Genomic DNA, 14820 nt, shown 5'->3' on the forward strand with positions numbered 1-14820 from the left:
CCAAAATGTGGAAATTTGGCTGAAAGTTTGGTGCATTTATTACTCTTGTAATTCATTATATGAAAATGAATTTTGACAGCACTTAGAAATGTTCTTTCTTATCCCAGATGCATAGATGTTGTTTCTCTTGTACTGAAAGGTATTAAGAATGAACAATTGTTTTACACTCTTCCTGTAAATCATGTATTTAAATCAGTGCATGCTTTTCAAAGGGTACATTCGGAAAACCGCTGGTACGATAACTCTGTGCTCGCACACTAACTGATCAATATCACAGCCAGTATGTGTTCAGGGTTTGCAGGTCTGAAGGTAACCTTGTTGGATGATTCCACAATGAAGCTGAGCTGCAGAGGCTGATGGAGATGTGTGTTATTTGTTTCGCTACATCCTTGTAGAGAGGACCTGTTGACCCATTCAGCTGCTGATTATCTTTTCACTGGCAGAGAAAAATATGTTTCTCATTACAAGCACTGGAGATTGATTGCGATCTTCTTGCTTCAGCGCAGTGTGTCTGATTGGCACGTGGTGGAGATAATTGCAAGTCTTGTTGACTGAAGAACTAGTTCTTATATGCAGCTTTTTTCGTCTGGCTGCCCACACCAAAGTCCATTGCTTTCATCATCCTCAGGGTCTTTAGGTCACAGTTTTATTCTTCACTACACATCCAAATATGCTCCTCAGAACTATGCTTTCTATCTTAAGTTGAGGAAAAGGTTTCGGATATCACTCATTAGAAAATAAAAGGCTGGACTTTTCTCCTCGCGCACAGTTTTTGTTCAACATCAGAGCACTTTTCTTCAACCAAAACTTCAATATATCGAAATTCTGTCTTGTATGTGAAGCTGTTCAAAAGATGTCAAAGCCTCCTGATGTTTTATTTTTTTTTTCTCCATGTTGGTTAGTCCAGATGCTACTTCTAATTAATATCGGTTTCAAAAAGCTCCAGACACACCACAAAAGCTTTGTATCTGGGCAGCCAAATGCGATCCATCAACTGTGTGTCGTGTTTGATTTTCAGTGACAAGCTCTGCACGCAGAATTTGGCAGATTGCTCCATTATCTGAGAATATCTCTAAAATATGTGTGACAGTGTTGGGCCAGAGCAGCGAGATTATGCAGTCTGGTGTGTTAGTGTCAGATTGTGTTTGCTAAACTAAGATTTGGGGATAAATAACGACTCTGTGTTTATCATTGAAGAATGGAAGAACCGCAACACATCCCTCTCGCCTTTTTCTCCCTAACAACTGCTAATAACCATAATTACTCATCATTGTTATTGCATCTCAGACTATGCTGTGATTGGGGTCATTCCAAAAGGTTATAGGTCACAAAATAATATTCATGCTCCACTGGTAATTCAGATTTAGTTTTAGTTTTTGCAAGGGTATCTTTTAAGTCGAGGAGAAAACGTGACTGAAAGATGTGATACGTATTGAATTTGGTAGAGATAAGAAGTGATTAAAAACATAAGATTGCATGACACAAATAAAACTTTTGCCCTAAGCTTCTTTTCCCATGTAAGTACGCAAATAGGGGTGTCACCATATAGCCCACTGTGTATAAAAGTGGACGTAGCTTCTGGGTTTCAAAAATTAGGCCAGTGTGGAATGGCGTTCCATCTGGAAAAATTATCCCATCATTAATTGGATATTGTGCCCAAAAAGCAGTATTTTTGGGGATGTGATTGTTTTTTTTGACGGGTGCAGTCAGGTTTCCACGATGGGCGGGGCATAGTGTCCTCGGGTTCCCAATCAGATCACAAACCAATGGGTGACGTCACCGTTTGTTTCTGCTTGGGTGTAACTGATTGCAATTGCTCACCCATCCTAGATTCTGTTCAGATGTTTGGTAAATTTATGTAGGGAACAGCTATTTCAGAAAGGGTGATGTGATGCTAATGGGGATCCAAATGAAGAATGAAGATGATGGAAAGAAAAAACAAAAAACACCACAGTGGTCCTGTTGTGCCATTTGAAAACATACAATCATTCAATAAATTTCAATAACCTCTATACTGCAAAACTAATGCTGAAGAAAATGGATGGAAATCAATGTACAGAATATATAATGTATTGAGTAAATGATAAACATGTTGTTTTTTTGTTTTCATCAATTTTTGAAGCGTTGTCTGCATTAGGAGTACAGTAATGTATCACCGCCTGACCTTTATTACCCGAAAGCCTCTGCCCTCTGACCTTTAACCTCATCCTGACGTTCCCGCACACACTGGGGTCGTGCCCCTCGTTCACAATTGTCACTACTTTAACCTTTGCACAAAATTAAAGCCTTGTGCTGCTCATAGGGGGTTGACAAGCCCCACTTGTTAACCTATGACCAGCTGGCAGTTATTTGACTTACCGAGAAGTGTACAATTTAAATTTATAGATTTACCGACTAATAAACTTAGAGATGACGTTGGACTCAAACTGCCACCTTGGTGACTGAAACATCTCGACAACTATTGGGTGGATTGGCAAGATTTTTTTTTTTTTTTGCTGAGTCATGGTCCCCAGAGAATATAGACTTTGATCATCTTGTGAGTGTATAGCGTGACTCAAAACATGTAGCATTATGCTGACTGTATTGACAGTTGAATGAATGAAAAATGCCAGACACACTGTAACATGCTCCGCTAAGATGATAAATGTGGCGGACCTATCCACTATCAACATGTGAGCATTGTCATTGCTGACATCTGACCCTACCACCCTTCTACATGACTGTAGAGGGTACGCTTAATTAATAAATACATAGCAAACTTTGGAAAGCCTTGCCTCTCCGACAGAAACGGGAAACTTTTGTCAGCGTGGTGTCTAATCAGCATCTGTGGTGATTTAATCAGCAATCTATCATTTGCTGGAAGATGTCAGGACGAGCAGCAGATATCAGATAGTCTATTCCTTTGTAGTTACATGCAGACTATAAAACATTTTACAAAATGCTCTCACTATTCTCCTTTTTTCCCCCCAATCATATTTCCTGTTATCCTTTACAATTGTAAAAATAATAATAATAAACAGTGACAAAGTGCTTTATATAGGACAAAAGAAAAAAAAAAATCAGGTCAATAAAAAGCTCACATTTCGAAGTGTGAAGGATTTGCTCCATTTTGGACACAAAACAGGCACTGCACTTTCTCAGTGTGTGAGTGCAGTCAGTAAGGCTGCACTGAAGTAGACTCGGTGGCGGAGGGTTTAAGGACCCAATCGACTTAACTCTTGTGGGTTTGGAATGGCACCTAATGCGGCGGACCCTCCACATGAATGCACATACTGAGTCTGTGTGGGAGATTGAATTGAGCCTATCAATTAGCTTAGTCTCACAGAGCTGCTTTAATGACTGTAGGCTTTTCATCTGTTTCCAGGGCACATGTGGAAATATTGCAAAATAACAACATACCCTTGTGAAGTGTCCTTGAGTAAGTCATTAAATCCCTTCTTGCTCACACATTTCTCATGTCTGGATGAGGATGACGGCTAAATTCTCTCAATCTAAAAAGGAACGAACCCCCACTGTTGGACAACTTTGAGCTTCATAAAATCTTTTATCTAAACAGAACCATCCAAAAGTAGAACTCTGTATCAGTGCTCAAAGAAAAGGCTTATAAGGCCTTATTTCTTCAAACGGATGATATTAACCACCAATTTATACTCACAGAGGAAATGTGGTGACATCAGCAGGGAGAGAGCTTGCAGACTGAGGTAATTTGTGTAATGTTCAGGAACAATGGATCGGGGCTTCACTGTCACCCATCAGTGACTAATGCAGGGCTGTGGAATCACTTCTACTGGGAACTGACAGGACGTGGTACCTATTGTTCTTGATAATATGGTGGTGATGTCATACTGGGTGCACAAATGTCAAACCAATCAAACCTTTTCCTTCCTGCATCATTCTTCACCAATGTCCCCGATGGAGAACAAAGAAATTACAGTTTTTAAGCAAAATTTTAGCTGTGCACCAGCAGGGAAAATCCTAACATCACAGTAGAGACAATGACAGTCCTTTTCAATTGTTAGTAATTTCATCCACTGTTGATGTAAAAATATGAGCAGCTTTACAGATTTTTACAAATTTTTAACGAAATACAGTCAGTGATGATAAACCCACAGAATTATCATCCTGCTTTGCAGATTCTTTCAGCTCTATGGAACATTTTAGTGTTTTTTTACCTCCATTGTTTTGGTTTCCTATCCCTTGGTTTGTGCTGAAAATGTTATTAATTTTAGTTTTCTGTTTTTTTTGTCCGAAAATTTTATCTATTTTAGTTTTAGTGTCTTTCAGGCTGTTGTTTTGGTTTTGTGTCCTCAAGTTTGGGGAAGTGTTACCTGTTTATTGAGACATTGTTCAAAGATAATAAATGACCGCAACATGAACAGATATTGTGTTTAAGAGCAATGGTTTGGTGGCTAAGAATGTTTTGTGTTTATCTAATATCTCGTTAAAAAAAAAAAAAAAAGGGGGTTACAAATGTTTCATATAAGAATGAACCACTGAAATGTGGTCCAGTTCCAGACGTGTACTTGATGACACAAAGTTGCATTTGTGTAGACATACCATTTTGCCATTGTACACACCCGTGCTGGGTTCTCTTCTGTAGGTCTTGACATGACTATCTTCAGCTTGCACAGCCTGTCCTTCACAAAGACAGTCAACAACAGAAGGCAGATGTTCCTCCCAGCCATTTTGCGGGGGTGTCATTAAATGAGTGACATTGTTACATGACAAGAGCACGCCGAGCGTTCTCATGTGGCGTGGAACTGGCAGTCTTCTTGTGGAGGTCGGTGTAGGAACTTACTATAAAGCAACCCAAACATCTGCTAAGCTGTTCATTTTAGCACCCAACTGTGTTACATGCTGCAGCCTACCGTACGTCCCTTGAGGTTTCAATAACTGACAGATGGCAGCAAAGGAAATCATTCAACGTGTGTGTATGCATGTTTCCATCTCTGTCTCCATGTGCACATTTCTCTGTATCGCAAACGCATTTGTATACCTGTCAAATACACACAATAACAATTGTACAACATGGATGTGCACACAAGTGGTCAGATGCACTCACTGAAATATATCCTATTTGGTATCAGCCTGACTCTCTCCAGGTGTCACAGCAGAGTTAAAATGCCACCTCAGGAGTGCAGTCGGAGCTGAAGCTTGGAGATAAACACTGCTGAAATGGCGAGGAAAACGGATGTGTTCTTTTGATAACAAATGTTATCATGGATAATAAAGCTGTGAGCTGTTTGGCCAGTAGGATTGTACTAAAGGTTTGTCCTTTAGTACAAGGAGATGAATGGGAAAAATGATGTCTCTGGTGTACTCCTAAACTATGGCAGCACCCTCTAAATTCATCAGACCTTTTAAGCTTTTCAAGAATGAAACAAATGCAGGTTGTAAGATTTCACCAGAGGGAGAGGGCATTAAAAAAAAAAAAATGCAAAGTTTCGTCTTTCAGCTGCAACCCAGAGCCATAGCCGGGTCCATTAGCATTTTTTCCTTACTTAGCATAATTTGATGCCTCTCTAGCTCTGAGCTAGGACCGGTCATTAAAAATGCATCTGCCTCAATTAAGGCAGTAACACATGAACTCATTCCAACACAAAGCACTTTCACCTTTGGTGTTTTCTTGTGTTTGTGAGCATAAGTACTGCAAAATGGCTGTTTATTGGGCACATGGAGGATGTTCAGCATGTAGCCTCATTGAGGTTGTGTTTATTATGTGTGATCATGTCGGAGTGTGAACTAGGGTAACTTGAAGAGCCGCTTTGCTGATTGTACACGTCAAAATCAATTTACTTATCACAGGAGATACTGCACAGCCTGTGAAGACAGTTGTATAACATCTACTGTTGCTCAGATGGTGCTTTGTCAAGTGTTAAAAAAAACAACTCCAATGGTATGTCAGCATCAGCTATGAGACTATATATTGGGAAGTTTTGGAAGCTTGACTCGTACTCCGTCTTAAAGGTCACAATATCTTCGCCTCAATTTTGGTCTATTTTAAATGGTGTGAGTGTCTCTTGGTTGCTTTGTCCTTGCCAGAGCCTTTTTGGAGCCAACCCCTAGTTGCCCTTGATTGAATTTTCAGTTTGAGGTACTTGAGCATTGACCTAATTTTCAGGTCCAGAAGCTACGCCAACTTTTATATACAATCTTATGGTTCAGTGTTTTGACCAAGTACACTTCAGTGTGAGGACAGGAGGAACCAGGAATTGGACTGCAAAAGTTGCAATTAGTGGGCAACCCACTCTACCATCTGAGCCACAGTGGCCCATGATTAAATTAATTGGTATAAAATTTGGTACAGACGGTTGTGTTTGTCCAGTGGTTTGGTTTATGACCAAATACCTGCAAAACAAATGGTATTCACAGCTTCAGCTATTCTGCTTGGCTTGTCCAGATGCTTCCTCTAATTAACAACTGTCAAAAATCTCCACACGCACTGCAGCAGCTTTGTACCAATCACCAGCCAAATCAATTAATCAGCTTTCCTCCTTGTCATGACAGGCCTGCTTTCTACAAATCACCTGCCTTCCATGTACAAATAAATTGTTTTACCAGGTGCAACATAATTGCTGACAGGATTATGTTCGGATGCAGCATTTTTTTGTTCTAATGAATGAAGCTTCATATTTATGAACTGTGTTGGAGTTGGCAGAAGGGGGACGATGACTCTCTCAACACAGACTGAGGTTCAAATCCTGAAGCACTTTAAGGATGTTGTGTTTCAAGTCAATGGGGACTTGACTAAAGAGGCCTGCTGACGGCTCTTGTGAAGCTGTACTAAGGCAGAGCAGTGCTTCGAAATGTGTCTTTATTATTAGATTTTTGGGGAATTTAGTTTTTGAGGCAATATAGGAAGTGGATTTCAACTGAATTCTATAATGAAGCTCGTGCATAAATTCAATAAGTACCATCTTTATTGTTATTTGTAAAGATGTACTAATCCTGCTGATCTATGTTCTTGATCTTTTCCACTGTCGGAATCACTCGTACATATCCTTGCCATCACTACACTTGCACAATGATGTTCTGCTCGGGGTTTTTCAGGAAATCCGTTTCTTGTCCCTGTTCTTTAAAGATCACTGTAATTCTCTCATTGTGCCTTTAAGACCTCCTCCTCCTCCTCCCCATCCTCATCCGCCCAGCTTTCCTGGGAGCCTCAGCTGAAGGTTTCATCAGTCATCCACCTACTCTACCACCTCCAGTTTCCACGCTCGGGGGGGATCCTGTCCCATCTCTTACCTTCATTTGGGACAGCGCTTCATAAAGTGGCTTCTCATCTCAAACTGTTTTACTCAAACTGTCATTACCTTAATAAATATTGTTCTTCACTTAATGATCCCACCTAATTGAAATCTCATTTGGAAGTAGATGATGGCTCTATTTGTGTTTCCGTCACAGACATCTCTGGTCCGTGTGCCTGGATTTTTATTTAAATCAACGAAAAGGCGCACTTTTCCACTTTTTTTTTTCTAAAAGTATGCTGTGTTTGGCTTTATGGCAATATGTGTTGTCAAATTGGCTGGATTTTGTAGAAACGTAAAACCATGCTCTTCACAATGGCCTTATCTGCCTGAGCAGGACATTACAACTATTTGCTATTGGTGTCACCTTCTCCAATAAAGAAAGGGGAACCATCGTTAAAGCTCACAATGTGGTACGTTTGTTACCGTTTGGCCCAGACAGAGAAGTCATCATTTATAGGGAATGACATATTTACTGTCGTGTTGTTTTTTTCTGTGGAGATAAACATTTTACGGCTGGCGGAGGATAATATTTCTTGCCAAGATGGACAATCTGTATTACAATCTGTGCAGTGCACAGGTGCATGTAATGCAAGAAGACACGGGACAGACTGAATCTCACTTACTTAAAAATTCAGTACCACTAATGACTCTTTATGTAACAACCATGCAGACAATGGAGTCTCTGAGACTAAACCTGAGCTGAGTTAGAGCCCGTGAAGCCTGATGCAATCTGCAAGCCCTGCTGTGACGAGTCAGAGATGATGTGAGGGTGAAAGGGTTTTCATCTGGCTTGATGTCGGGGAGAAAAAGGCCAAAATCCCCAAAAGAGCTGCCTTTTAAAACGGAAGCAAAGGACATACAGAGGCATAAACAAAATATGCAGACATAATAAGACACCTCAGAGGCCCCATATTGCTGTGCATCTGTTCCCACTTCAGATTTAGATGAAGACAATGTTTGTAGATGTTTGAAGTTGACATTTTCATCATGGCTCCCAGACAGACATCTTTCAGCAGTGCAAGGAGAGGTTGAACAGGATATTTTTGGAGGGTATACCGACTCAGAACTGCCTCTAAACTTAAACCTCAGTTCCACTTTCATGTCGTCTTCTCCCTTTTGGAGAAATCTACCCTGTGTGAATAGAGAGTGTGTAATAAATCCTGTCGTTATTTTGAGGGTGTGAGGAGGGATGGAGGTGATCGTTGTGCCTCTCGGGGACGGACTGATGCCGCATTATTTTGTGGAGTCTTTCAAAGTCTATCTTATTTTATTTTTTTCTTCTGCCCTCTATTTCTCCCTTTCTGTCTACTTTTTTTTTCTTTCCTTCCCCTGGCAGCTTGTTTCCTGACACACTCTGCTCCCATCCCTCCAGCTTTTCCTTCCTGGCAGCACAGGCATCCCATTCCTCTTTTATCAACCTGACATCCATCCCTCACTACATGGCCTCCTGTGACAGCTGAGAGTGCTTCTCTCCTGGTTACAGCGGAAATCAGGGCTGATATGCACGAGTCTTTGCAAAAAATACATTAATTTTAGTAATTTAATATTCGTTCAAACTCATATTGAATTCAATCTTCAAATGTAAGTATTATTGAGTTTCGAGAACAAGGTATCTGATCAAGCTAATCATTCAATTTAGTTTTTTTATGGTAATCCTCTGGCAGGTTATTCTCATCTCACTCTTTTATCAGATGTTTTGCACTTTTGTTGTATATGCACTATCCATATTACTTGATGTCAAGCTAATTTGCATACTTGTTGCATGCATAATTTGCACTGAAAGTGTTAACAACATTATGGGTAAATAAGGCAACAATTCTAATGAATGCACGGCATAGCAGTGGATTCACTTTAAATAAAATATCACACTGAGAGGGAATATAAGAAGGGTGATGAATCATTTGAACCCAGAGCTCTTCCAGACTGTCTACCTTGATTGACTCGGTAATTTTAGATACTGGAAACTGATGGTCATTCTCCTCAGTAATTAGAAACATAGACAACCTTGTACTAATTTATCTGCTTCAATCATTTAAGGATGGATAACATCAGAGCAGAAATAGCAGACTGTTCAAATGCCATATAAACTCTGCAGGTTTGCACTAAATAATACATAAACAAGACCTAATTGTGTGCGAGCAGCTCTGCGAGGCTGTATTGAGGCACAGCGTTGCTTTGAGCTAAATACTAGCGTGGTAATATTCTCACTGTATGACGATGCTGACATGCTGATGTTTAGCAGGTAAATTGTTTAGTGACCATTTTAGTTGAGTGTTAGCTAACTGACATTTTTTTATTTACAATAACAGGAAGAAAAAAAACATAAATTTCACATTTGCAAAAACTCGTTACCACGTACACATGCGATTGTGCACATGTGAAACGTGTATCTTGCCCATGGGAAACAAGTGGTTTTGGAACATTTTCATTTTGTAATGTGTGAAGCCCATGTAGATGTCCATGTGAAAACTTTTCCACATATTTTCCCCATGTTATCATATTGCAACATGTGATCACATGTGTCCCATGTAGGAAAACATGGGAAACGTGGTTGTTTTTTTTTTCTCTAAGGGAGTATTCAGTCATACACCAAAATGATGGACAATAGATACAAAAAGTGAGAGGATTACTAAATGATTTGATCCATCCTTAGGGGGCCATTATCGTGTGAATAAAATTTCATTGCAGTCTGCTCAACATTTGTCGAGACATTTTACAGCAAAACCAAAATGTCAGTTTCTTGGTGGCACAGTAACTTAATAGATCAGGAAAGTCATCATGCTGTGGGTACTAAATTCTATAATGTTATAATCGTAATTCCTATTTAACAGACTGACCAACATCGTTATGTGCTGCCACTAAAAAGTGAGGAAATGTCATCACTTTTACACAGAAGACAGTTTTTAGTTTTATTCCATTGCCCTTGTTTATCTTGTATTTCACTGGATCTAGATCTTGGACTAAATTCAACCCAGCAGCTAAACACGTCCCTGTTTAAAAGTGCTGCTACAGATGTCAAACAATGACACTCTTAATGATGTGTTTTGTGAGGACATTTCCCAATTTTAGCAATGGTGCTGAATGGATGTTTCCCAAACAAAAGCTGGAAAGGTATTTACAACAAGAAAGATTCCTGGCTCTGCAAATGCACTGCTGTTAATCTTTAATTGGACTCAAAGAGGATTGAAAACTATTTTTCTGGCATCAGCATCAGCAAGCATCCAGTCTGCCAGCACAAGACGGAGACTAAGAGAGAGAGAGGGGATTTGGCGTCTCTGCCAAAGCAGACTAGGAGGTCCTAGTGCAGAGTGAGCACAAATCTGGCAGGGGAGTGATGAGCTACACAAAACCAAGTCACACAATAGTGCAACCTGTGTGTTGTTATTTCAGAATTTAGACGGTACTGTTGGGTATTAGGTATCTAGGGAATATTTCCACAATGAAGTTTCTCAATTTAGCCAATGGACAGGAAAAGTGTTTTCTCTGAGAGCATACGAACAGTAGGCAATCAATTCCTACTCGATGCCACACAATACAACTAAAATGGTTCCTTTCAGCCTCAAGGTGCACATTCTTTTTGTTCACTAATAGTGTGAGAGAACTGACATCAGCCATCAGCCTGACATTGTACCTCCACCAGAAAGAGAGATATGCGAAGGAACTATTCTTCACACGGTAAACAGGGTCATAAACTGTCCATAGAAGAGGCAATTATTTCCTGACTTGACACCGCAACCCATTTCACCCAATCAAACAGCAGGAGGAGCCGGCAACCGTGGTTTTACCGGCTGCTAACCAGGTTAGCTGTGCTGCTAATGCAGGCCAACTCTGCCACGCCAAATTGGTCCAGGAGTGTGAGTGTGGCTCTTTCCAAACCCCGAGAGCCATCTGATGTTGCTCGGTGGGACCGGCAGGAGTGGCTTCTCTGGTCTGGGTTAACTAGCAAGCCAGCCAGGGGCCCCTGCCAAGTGTACGTGATGTACTGGCCAGTGAGAAAGCTGATGCAGGCTGCTTTGCATATGTTTGGCCCTTTTGTTGGCAATACAGACTTAATATTGAGCTTTCCCTTACCTTTTATGCCGAGTGTTCATATCATTACCCTGTGTGCTGCAGAACTGCCGCGAAATAATGGAAAACTGGTTCACTATTTACATTTGGAGTTTGCTGTTGTGTAAAAATGCAACCCCAGGTATATGCATGAGAAGGGGAATAATGCAAACAAGGGAAATGGAGCTATAAAGATGGAGAGGATTTGATGAAAATGTGATGAGCATGTGTGAAAGGCAAGAAATAAACACAGGCCGAACCAGCTTTAAGCGCTAAGGGCTCCAGCTCTATTACTAAATCAATGTATCTACTTCCACCATCACAGGTTCAACTTGACAGCAAGAGAGCTTCTTCTGATCAAACGGAAAGCAGCAAAGGGAATATCTAATACGCAAATAATCAGCTGCTATCCAATGCATCATGGGAGTTTGTTTCTGACAGACACCAGGTATGCTAATCGCGGATGTCAGAAACCATGAATGGAGGTAATTTATTAGGCAAGAACAAAAACAAAAAATATGAAAGTTTGTTTGCAGGGACATTTTGACTTTTGAGGTCATTGACCATGAACCATTCCAGCAAAATTAGCTGATAAATATTGAATTATGTTGCCACATTTTTTTTTTTGTCATTTCATCTTTCTTGTAGTATTTGAAAGGACATTCCCCACAGCTGAAGATAAATTAACAAAAAATATGTAAAAGACAAAGAAGTGGTGGAAGTAGACAGGATAGAACAGAGTGACAAAAGTAATTTAAGGGAGGTGGCAACATGCATGTTAGAATAAAATAAAAATAGATGCATTCACGGTTATGACCAGTGAATAGTTATGTTTTATATAATATATTTAATTAGTTTATTATTATTGTTGATGCAATAGGCAGAATTTTAACATTGTGGCTCATTGAAGTGAATCATATTTTGAATCTAGAATGCATCACGTGTATTCAGTGTCAACAGTTCTGATTTTTACAATCTGTAATGAACATAAAAAGGACAATATTTCCCTCTGAAAGTGGAATGAATGGAAAAACTGGTGTAATACTGTACATAAAAAGTATATACAAGTACAGTACTTGGTATTTTATATCACTGACTATAACTGAATAATTTATTAATTTACAGACTTGAGTTGCTGAGTTACAGTATATTGTAAGTTTAATAAGATATCATATGCTGCTCCATTCATGGAATACTTAGCTCAGATGAAATCCCTGAAAGCACAGTGTCACAACTAATCACAGTGCCAGTGTATTTTGTTCAGACAGCTCAGGCAGTGGTGGAGTTCAGTTGGCATTCAATTCCTTCATCAGATGAGTTGACCAGAATCACCTTTCATATTTACCGTAATGGTCCAAGGGACGGTAGTTCGTCCTGCACATATCTTGGCACAATATTCAGATTCACAACAACAACATTCACGGGGATAAAGGTGCATTAGCTGTATTCATTCTTTGACATGCATTCTGCATCTTTTGAAATTAAATTAGAACGTGTTTATTTCATGACAATAGCCCAGGACTCGGAAGAGCTACTGCTGTCATAGCCACGAGCAATATGTTTTTGTTCATTTTCCAGAGGAGAGCCATGCCGAGCATGCTAATAAAAGCGGAAGGAACCATGTATCACAACAACAGGCCTTTCAATATCCTTCTCTGGAGGAAGACTCCCTCCTCTGTGCATCTGCTCTGATTGTTTGTAAATGATGGCAGCATTGATTTCAGCCTCACATGGGATTTTCAGTGTCCATGTAATTTGTTTGAAGGGAAGGAGGTAAAATGGGAGAAAAAACTGGTAATGGAGGTGGAAACGGAGAGATAAAAGGCAACCCACGCAGAGACTACTATACTGTATACCAGCAAGCCTACTTTGAAGCACATTTAGTGGCACACAGGCATAAAACAAAACGGCTATGACAGCATTGCAAGATATTATGGACATCCTCTGGACTTGGAATGAGCAAAACAATATGGTACACATGAATAAAATGAATCTGAACAAATGCAGATATAGAATTGTAGAATGTAATTCTTTTTCTTTTTAAATATGTAGCTTTTTTTTATTTTGTTTTTTTTATTAATAAAATGGGTATGCCACATTTGGGTTAAAAACACTGTTGTAATTATGAGATTGGAACTGAAGCTTGTGTTCATGGCATGTGGATGTACTGCCATCTGTTGACTGAAATCACCATTCACACTTTAGTTTGCAGGCCCTGGGAGAGCTCACACTGGAAATGAGTTTTAGTCTTCTGATGTTTTTTTTTACAATGACGAAAAAAGAGAATATTACCTTAATCGCTTGATTACCAAATTTATGATTAAAAAAAAGTAGAATTCAAGAGCAAGACAGCCAAAAGTTGTCTGCAATGATGTAGCCTATTGAAAATGGAAAAAAAATAGTCAAAGTTAATAGCCTTTGACATAAAGGTAGATCATTTATTTAATGCCTTGGAAAAGAAGTTGCACATTCTGTATATATATACACAACATAATGTTATTGTTATTTAATTTTTATTTAAATTTTTGTTTTTATTTGAATTTGCAGGTTATGTACTTAAAATTACTTGACTACTTTCTGTTGTATTTGAGTATTTTTTGGGGGAAACCGGAGCACCTGGAGTAAATACAAACACTGATTTGATTAACATACAAACATGCAGGTGGCTATATCTGAGATGTTAGAGCGGGTTATCCATTATGTGCAAATGGATGGCGGGGGGGGTTCCTGTCAACATGTGTCTGCTGGTGGAAATAGGTGTATGGGAGTCTTGTCTGTTAGCAGAAACAGGTGTATTGTGGGATTTTGTCAGCTGCTGTTTTTTTTTTTTTTTATTGGCAATGGGTGGAAGGAGCATTATTGCCATACTCCGGAGTTTGTTGTAGTTTATATAGTTTTTGATGTAATGAGTTTTGTCAGTACTAAATCTGGGCAGTGGTTCACATGTCTGCGCGGTGCTGCACCAGCGCTTCTCCTCGTCTAAATGAAATTACGGAATTTGTTTCGGGGCCCTTGCAGTTTTTGAAAAGTTCTGACTCCACATACTGCTGTACACGTCTATCCTCTTCAGCAAATCGTTCTGCAGAGTTCACTGCTCTCTCATGTTCTTCCCTTTTCAGCTGCTCAGCACAGGAACGTTTTTCTGCTGCGAGAGCAAAATTGGCGTTGCAAATTTTGATCTTTTCTTCTCTCTCCCTGCAAGCCTTTTCCTTCTTTACAGAGAGATACAATTATCAGCCTTAAATTGGACCCGTTTCCAGTCCCGGCTGTTCTTTTGCTCTGCCTTCTTCTCTTCCTTTTGCCTTATCTTGGCCTCTCTATTCTCTGATACTAACTTGAGCGCTGTGGCTCTTTTCTCTTCCACGTTCTTCCTCAACTGCTTTTTGTCTTTGGCTCTTTGCTCAGGCATCTCTTCAGGTAGTTTATCTTCCTTGAAAGCCATCATGGCAGCCTGCTCTTTCTTTGTGACTTCTAATTTCCTTGAGACTATTTCTATTGGAATCAGGTGCTGTCTCAACTTTTC

This window comes from Embiotoca jacksoni, unplaced genomic scaffold (genome assembly GCF_022577435.1).
Source record: "Embiotoca jacksoni isolate LCO1_2020_lvr unplaced genomic scaffold, fEmbJac1.0.p SCAF_21, whole genome shotgun sequence".
Lineage (NCBI taxonomy): Eukaryota > Metazoa > Chordata > Actinopteri > Embiotocidae > Embiotoca > Embiotoca jacksoni.